Source organism: Hoplias malabaricus, unplaced genomic scaffold (assembly GCF_029633855.1).
Source record: "Hoplias malabaricus isolate fHopMal1 unplaced genomic scaffold, fHopMal1.hap1 scaffold_55, whole genome shotgun sequence".
NCBI classification, from domain to species: Eukaryota; Metazoa; Chordata; class Actinopteri; order Characiformes; family Erythrinidae; genus Hoplias; species Hoplias malabaricus.
The window spans coordinates 120,941-129,730 of NW_027101036.1; the positions used below are offsets into that span (position 1 = coordinate 120,941).

Here is an 8,790-nt window from a genome sequence, read left to right on the forward strand (position 1 = left end):
CCGGACACATGCGGTGGAAAAGAAGAGTCCTCGCCAAGACGTAAAATGTTTCAAACAACGTAACAAACGTAAATCAACAATCAACGTCGCTTTCCCCCAGTTCCACCGTCTGAAAAATGTCTTTAAAACTATCCAATGATATAAGTTGCGTAAGCAAAATCTCATTTGTTGTTGTTATGAATAAAATGACGTAAAGAAGAAGGTAATAAACGAAGTATAGATTTCTAAATGAAAACACACCAATGAATCAATCGACGTGAAGTCAATGAGGGCGAAGCTGTTTTTTCATGAAGAGCACAGAGTTAGAAACACTGTAATGAGTGTAAACAACATCTCCACAATCAATTACTGGGAAAAATAGCAGCAGAATGAAGCTCATTTCAGCTTGAAACGACTCACTCACTGCTACACAAGGGGGTGCTATTTAATGCCACCTAGGGAACCATTATCTAATAATACAGTCTTTTTTTTTAAATAACCCTGACATTTAGCCTTCGAACTCAGTCAGTTACTGAAGCGGTAGATGAGCCGAATGTTCCTCGGTGACACAGCGCTGTGGGGTTTGTATTATTTCCAGCTTCGCTGCGAGAGCCGTCTGCTGCGTCTCGGACCCTGTACTTGTTCTAAACTCCGCAGGTTTTGTTTGAGCCGCTGTGGAGCTTCGACCAAGTCCAGGGGCCGAGCCCAGGAGAGGAGAAGAAGTCTGTACCACGCCGAGGAGCTGTCTGTGAGCATCACGAGAAAAAGAAAAGTGTTATTTACAACTTCACACTGAAAATACACACCGTCACTGCACAGTTATCTTTGTAAGATTCTAAATTACATTGTAGTTATAATTTTCAGAAGCCAAGACTGCAGCGCTGTCACAGAGAGAGAGAGAGAGAGAGAGAGTGGCCGTGGTCTCCGCCGCCCGCGGGAACAGGCTTCTGTCCAAACCGCAGGTCACCGAGAAACAGCAGGGCTTCGAGAACTCGGTTCCGCTGTTTTTACTGAGAGTTTAAAAGTGTTTAGACGCTGTAAACCCTTAATGCCTTAGTTCTCCTGAGCAGAAACACTTACCTGAGGCTGTGTGTGGGGTGGTGAGAGAAGAGCGTGCAGACAGGAAGAATGTGTGTGTGTGTTTATATCATGGGCCAAAGAGGAACTACACAGCAACTGACTCTTGGCCACTTCCTTCTGCCTCACAATGCTGCCACTATCACAGCTCTCACAGGAAAAGGGAAACACATGGACAGGGCATCTGTGTGTGTGTGTTTGGGTGAGTGTGTGTGTGGGGTGGGGGATTGAAGAACCAGATTTCACTCACAACTTTGGGACAAATCTGTTTACACACTCGTATTCGTTTGGGGTCTACTCTTCCTCGAGTCCCCACAACGTATATAATTACATTTACAGGTTGGGAGTATGTTTAGGGTTAGGGTTGTCCCCATAATATATGAAAACAATTTGTGTGTGTGTGTCAGGATTCTATCACATTGTGTAACCCTGTTTACACACACACACACCTTGTGGGGACTTGTGGAGTTGTCGTAAATCAGTGCATTATAAGGTGAAGGTTGGGTTAGGCTGGTAATACTTGCAGAACAGGTACTGGCAAGGGTCCACCAAATGAATGGAGCTCTGTAATGTCCCTGCAGTTCACAAAAACAAGGTTGTGTGTGTGTGTGATTGGGGAGGGGTGTTTTTGTACCAGGATCTGTGCCGTTTAAAGCTGTCCTACCTGCACAGGTCAGAAGTGTGGGTACATATTTTTGCTGGAGGATTAGTTCGGTATCAACCCTAGCCCTAACTTTTCCAGAGGTTACTGACTAGGACAAGTGCCCGGTGTCTGGAAGTGTTTTCATGCTTTTCAGTCAGTTCTCTACAGATGCTAGGCTTTATACCCTTCCAGCACACAGTTTGCATTGGGCAGGGTGACCTTACTCCTGTGCAGCTGCTCCTAAGTGTCCTGTTCCACTGGTCAGTGTGAGTGTAGGGACATTGTATAAGGGGTGTCACTAAGTGTAACAGAGGTGTGTTTGTGTGTATTGTAAGAGTTTCATTGTGTTTATGTTAATCTGCATTATCCACATTCTTCCAGTAGAGGGGAGTGTGCATCTCTTTTTGCTGCGTATACCAACAATGAAGTGGGGAAAGAGGTTGGACACACACACAGTCATACACACACTCAACCCTGTGGACAGTTTCACTACATGGGGGGTGATTACACACACACACACTCACTCAGTCACTCACACACTTACCCAGTCACTTACACCTGTGGACAGTTTCACACACTCACCCAGTCACTCACACACACACACACACACCTGTGGACAGTTTCACACACTCACCCAGTCACTCACACACTTACCCAGTCACTTACACCTGTGGACAGTTTCACACACTCACCCAGTCACTCACACACACACACACACACACCTGTGGACAGTTTCACACACTCATCCAGTCACTCACACACTCACACCTGTGGACAGTTTCACACACTCACCCAGTCACTCACACCTGTGGACAGTTTCACACACTCACCCAGTCACTCACACCTGTGGACAGTTTCAAACACTCATCCAGTCACTCACACACTCACCCAGTCACTCACACACTCATCCAGTCACTCACACACTCAGACCTGTTGAGTTTCACACACTCACCCAGTCACTCACACACTCACCCAGTCACTCACACTCACACCTGTGGACAGTTTCACACACTCACTCAGTCACTCACACACTCACCCAGTCACTCACACACTCACACCTGTGGACAGTTTCACACAATCATCCAGTCACTCACACACTCACCCAGTCACTCACACATTCACACCTGTGGACAGTTTCACACAATCATCCAGTCACTCACACCTGTGGACAGTTTCACACACTCACCCAGTCACTCACACACTCACCCAGTGTTTGGACTGTGGGAAGAAACCCAGACAGACACAGGGAGAACACACCACACTCCTCCTGTGCTGCTCCATTTTTTATTTAATTAAAGAAATACACCCTTTTGTGAAGTTACTTTTTAGGAGTTTATTCATTTAAACACTTGTTATAATTTCACGGTAGCGTACAGTGGATGTAAAAAAGACAATCAACAAACAAAAACAATTAAACAAGACACACGTTAAAAAAAATGTCCACCGTGTAGAACCTGTTATGAAAGTGCATGACCCATTTACACACACCCAAACAGTGATATTCCACCGTTCGCTCTTCGTCCGAACACACACAGGCTTCCTTTCTCATCCAGCCCCTGTGGTTGTAAACATAACGCCATGGGGTCAGCGTAGTGACCTCAGAGTCCATAACACAATAGATTTATATATTTATACATTTATATTCCCTCCTTTATGACACACACCCTTCTTCACAACATGGAGCATTGTGCTTTTGTTACAGACACACGCTGAGACAGAATACGAATCAAAAACACATTGATCTGAGGCTGTTTACTCCCCTCACAACCACAGGAAATCAGCCTCGTTTCTTTACACTCACTCACTCCTCCTCCACATTCTCCCTGGGTATTCTGGGTAATGTAGTATTTGCTTTTCGCTCTTTGTTTGTTTTTTCACCCTGTTGAGCGTCACCTCGTTCTCCTGCATGGCGATGTATCCTTCTTTCAGGATCGTATCAAGTCCCCGGCAACAGTTGCCAAGCTGAAGGGCATTTGGGAACGCCCCCTTCCTCTCCGTCCTCCATCGTTCTCAAAGCAGTAGTTTAGGAAAGAAGTCAAATCTGCTCGGTTTTCCCGTCCCCTCAGTGTCTGAGGTTAAAGTATCTTTTAGAGGTTGTTTTTAGAGGTTGGTTTCCCACCCACCTCCAGAAGTTACATAGTGCAGTCTCTGCAGTACTGAGCCTGGAGTAGCAGCGACAGAGCCTCTGTTACCTGTTACAGCTCAGTGAAGCACCACAAAGATTTGAAGCTGTAATTTTAAGGTAGAATTGTTACCTACTGTTACTTTAATGCACTAAACAATACTTAAAAGTTTAAAACCACACATACACCATCAGAAACAATGCCCCGTACAGGTACACTGTTGGTTGTTATAGGTACAGACAGTGTTAATGACCTTTTAAAAGTCCAGCAGTGGCTTTAAAGTCCAGTTGTGTACCTTTTAAAGATACGCTACATACCCCTCTGCAGAAGGAAAGTGGCAAATCTGCTTGTTTTCATGAGTGAAGTGTTTAAATACAAACCCTAAACAACAATCTAGAGTTGAAATGACATTTATAAAATAAATCTACTATAAATGACAGTTAAAATCAAATAAGCTACCCTCCACTTGAAGTTACATAGTGCAGATTCTGCAGTGTTGAACCCAGAAAAGCAAGGGTAGAGACTCTATTCTCTCTTTTACAGCTCAGTGAAGCATCACAGTAATTTTGAAGCTGTAATTTTAAGGTAAAAATACTACCTAGTGTTGCTTTAATGTACATTCAGTGTGAACCCCTTTCCACGCTCCAGCCTCAAAGACCCAGCCAACCCCAGACATGTCTCTCGCCTCAAGGAATAAGGAGCAGATTTCATTCTCCCACCAAACTACCGCTTTAAGACACCGTGCAGCTGTTGGTCTTGTTCATGGGCGGCCGGAAGTTCGTGTCTTTGGGGAAGGTCTCTCTGCGCCGTCTCAGAGCCGGGCTCAGTCGGCTGGGGAGGTTGGCCTGCTGCAGCAGCTCCTTGAACACCTCCACCACGTTCTCGTTCTCTTTGGCAGACGCCTCTAGGAAGGAGTTGTTCCAGTCCAGCTCCACCATGGACAGGACGTCGTCGGCTTGGACCTGCCGCTCGCTTTTGTCCGTCTTGTTCCCTACGACCACGATGGGCGTGAACTTGTCCTCCTTGACCTCCAGGATCTCGTCCCTCAGGCTCTTGACCGTCTCCAGGGACTCGGGATCGTCGATGGCGTAGACGAGCGCGAAGGCGTCGCTGCTCTGGATGGACAGTTTGCGCATGGCTGGGAAGGAGTAGCTGCCGCTCGTGTCCATGATCTCCAAAGTGACCTTGACCCCCGCGATCTCGTATTCTTTGCTGTGGAGCTCCTCCACCGTGCGTCTGTGCTTGGGTTCGAAGGAGTCCTGCAGGAAGCGGCGGATGAGGGCCGTCTTTCCCACGCCGGCCGCTCCCATGAACACCAGACGCACATGGGTCTTGTCTTTCACGTCCAGAGACATGGCGTGGACCACTCGGAGGGACGGTTCCTGGCTTCGGCTCTTGTCCAGCTGCAGCTCCCCAGCAGGGTCAGTCTCTCCAAATATCTAGACCTGCAGCGAGCTGTGGCTTCCACAGTGGTTTTTAACCCCAAGCTCAGACCTCAGGCACCCTTCAGCCTCCGGTTCGGCAGCTGTGCCACACACTTGTTGTTGACAGCGGTGAGAGTACGGCAGCTTGTGGACGCTTGAGTCTCGTAGCAGGCACAGCTTTATATGAGCTGTGGTCTCTGAAGCTCCACCCCTTGGCTTCTGTCAACGAATCAGTGCATGGCAAGCAGACCTGAGCGACCAGTCTGAAAGCAACATGCAAATTGAGTGTGATCTGGGAGGAAGCCATGAGAGTGTGTGTGTGTGTGTAAGAACTAACACAGCTGGACATGCAAGGACCTGCACAGGTCTTTTGTACAAATGCTAAGGGTAATCTGAACATCTGTACACTGTCTGTGAAGGTGAGCAGAGCACAGAGCTCCCAGCTGTTACTTTATTTCAGAGGATTCAGGAAAAACACTAAACATAGAAGCAGCAGCTTGGAAATAAACACTGGCCACTTTACCAGAAACCCCTTCCCTGTAATACCTCCATACGGAGGTACAGTTAGAGACACCATTTCTGTAAGCCATCACACACACACACACAGGTATGTCAGGATCATCGTTATGTAGAGAGTGAGCCAAGGATAATATCAGGGTTTTATAGGTGTACAAGTGTTTTCTAAAGTGTTTTTGAGCGAATTAGTATTAAAGGTAACATCTACGAATGTGGGCAGTCGCACATCTCTCTGGTTGTTTACAATCTGAAGCTAAACACCTTTTAAGGTGGAATGGTGTACGCGGCTGAAGTATAAATTGTCTGTAAGTGTTTATTCACTGTTTGAATTCCCACAGAAACTCACGTGTAACTCGAGCTGTTTAGTTTTGTAGCGCTGTCGCTAACGCAGTTAGCCGTCTCCTGAGTTTGGAAACATTTCCACCTTAAGTGCTCAGAAACAGCAAAAATAAGTCAGAGAATAGAGCAACATCCTCATCTCCATTCATGCTTTTCAGCGCTTGGAGTTTTCTCCATTGCCGAGAGAGAGAGAGAGAGAGAGAGAGAGAGAGAGAGAGAGAGAGAGAGAGAGAGAGAGAGAGAGAGAGAGAGAGAGAGAGAGAGAGAGAGAGAGAGAGAGAGAGAGAGAGAGAGAGAGAGAGAGAGAGAGACTAGCATTAGGGACTGAGACACTTTGTTTTTCTGCTCATACAGACACAGGGGGTTCGTAAACACATTAGAGTGCTTTCCAGCGCAAACTGACTTTTAAATGTTATAAAAACTGTTCACTAACGCTGAGATCCCCGTCTGTAACTGGTCTAAACCCACACTCACACGTACTTTTGGACACAGTGTTATCCTCAACAACAGAACAAACCCATCACAGTCTTCTGCAGCTTTTTTCCTGATGGAGCTCAGAACGAACGCAGCGCTAATAATAAAGTGAGCAGTGAGTCGGAGCGAGTGTAAGTTTGTGAGTAACCACAACTGACCACTGACCTTTGTGTTTTTGAGCACTGATATCCACAGCTGTGGACCCAGCTCTGCTGTTTCTACCTGCTCCCTACTGGAGAAGTCCGGTTAGAGCAGAATTCACTGACCTTTGACTGTACCCTGCAGTTTGAAGGGCATCAGAATCCAGAGGCCTGTGTGAGTCACTCGGTCAGACGCCGGACTCCGTTCAGGGCTGATATTCCAATCAAGGTGGAGTTGTTGAGAAAGCGGTGTCTGAACTCCAGTTCTGGAACACAGGGTAACGTCCATCTCCCACAGGTCAGGTGTGTTACAGCTGCATAAACACTGCTCATGACTTCAGCCGAGTGTTGTGGTCTTCAGCGACCCCCTTCACACTGCCCCCCAGCATCTCCTCTGCAGTGGAAGGTAGTAGGGCGCTCCCCCACCTTTACACTTCATGGTGGAACATGTACGTGTAGGTTCTTTGGTTGCGTTCAGCCACTTTATCGTCAGTGAGGTCAGGTGAGGTCACAGGATGGAGGTCCTCATGCCTACACTTGCCGCAGGCTCGAGGCTGTACTTTGTCCGACTCTTGACCATTGCCATAAGGCAGGGAGGGGGTGGTCTGTTCTTGGTGCTCTGTGAGCAGCATGAGAGTTTTAAACCCTACGGGGGGCCAGTGAAGAGCGACGCAGCAGTGGAGCAACGTGGGTGAACTGAGGAAGACTGAAGACAAGCCGTGCAACTGCATTCTGGATCAGCAGATCTCTCTTTTTCTCTCCTCTCTCTTTCTCTCTCTCTTTTTCTCTCTTTCTCGCTTTTTCTCTCTTTCTCTTTTTCTCTCTCTTTCTTTTTTCTCTTTCTCTCTTTCTTTCTCTTTTTCTCTCTCTCTTTTTCTCTCTCTTTTTCTCTCTTTCTCTTTTGCTCTCTCTTTTTTCTCTCTCTCTTTCTCTTTCTCTTTTTCTCTCTTTCTCTCTCTTTCTTTTTTCTCTTTCTTTTTCTCTTTCTTTCTCTTTCTCTCTCTTTCTTTCTCTTTTTCTCTCTCTCTTTCTTTTTCTCTCTTTCTTTCTCTTTCTCTCTTTTTCTCTCTCTCTTTCTCTCTCTCTCTCTCTCACCCCAGGCCCTCTCGGTGGGGGTCCTGATCACCGAGGAGTGGGGCGAAAGGGGGCTAACAGTCTGTAGTTGTAGCTGTACAGAGTCACGTATTCATCGATGCTCCTTCAATTTGTTTACAGCTGGTGTATTGTGTGTGTGTGGTTGTGTCATGTGCCGGTGTTTACAGTCCTCCAGCTCAGTTTATCAGCTCTGATATCTGCTCATTTCTGAGATGGAAATTTCATCAATAGGAGCGCAGTGATGGTGAGGAGTGGTCAGCTGCTGTCTGTAATGACCCTTTTTTAAGGCGTCCCTGCTCCGGCCTTATCTCTGCCGTGTGATTTACCGAAATTCTAATATGGAAACGGAGCGTGCTTTTACTGCGGCGATTAGTCCCATCGCAAACAAGCTGGAGTGTTTTATTTGTCGGGGGAATCAAATCACTTCTCGTAAAGGAGGAAAGGAGGCTGGACAGGGGGCTGTGTTTACCCTCGCTGGAGGGATGTTAGATTAACTGGAAACGGGGCCGGACACACACGTAACCTGAGGTCTACACTCGCACAGTCCCCTCAGACCTACACTGTCTGTCCAAAAGGCTATAGACAGTCCTTATTATCTGTGTTATAATCCCTGGTTTAGTGCAGGTGCACATTAATGTGAGACTCTGGAGCCCACCAACCCACACACTGTGAAACAAGACCCCACCCAGACAGGTTTCTGTGCGCTGCTATACTCAGAAAACACGGTATTAATCGAGGCGTTCTGATTCTGCTCCGCTTCTGACGTCAAGTGCAGAGACTTTAGAATGGCCCGCCCCCTCGTCTGAGTCTGTCCAATCACAGCGCTATTTATGTGAGAGCGCAAAGACGAGGTTAAACTCAGCAAAACAGACACAACGAGCGCGGAGAAATAAGAGCACTGAGTAAAAACGGAGAAGAAAGAGAACAGAGTGAAAACGGCTAAAAACCAGAGCTTCTCATTATCATTTAAAGGAACAGGT

At 46.9% G+C, this 8,790-nt stretch overlaps 1 pseudogene; it reads right to left on the reverse strand.

The window, feature by feature from the left end:
* Positions 1 to 3,052: 3,052 nt before the first annotated feature.
* LOC136684308 (GTP-binding protein Rhes pseudogene) lies at positions 3,053 to 5,360 on the reverse strand (annotated as a pseudogene).
* Positions 5,361 to 8,790: the final 3,430 nt, after the last annotated feature.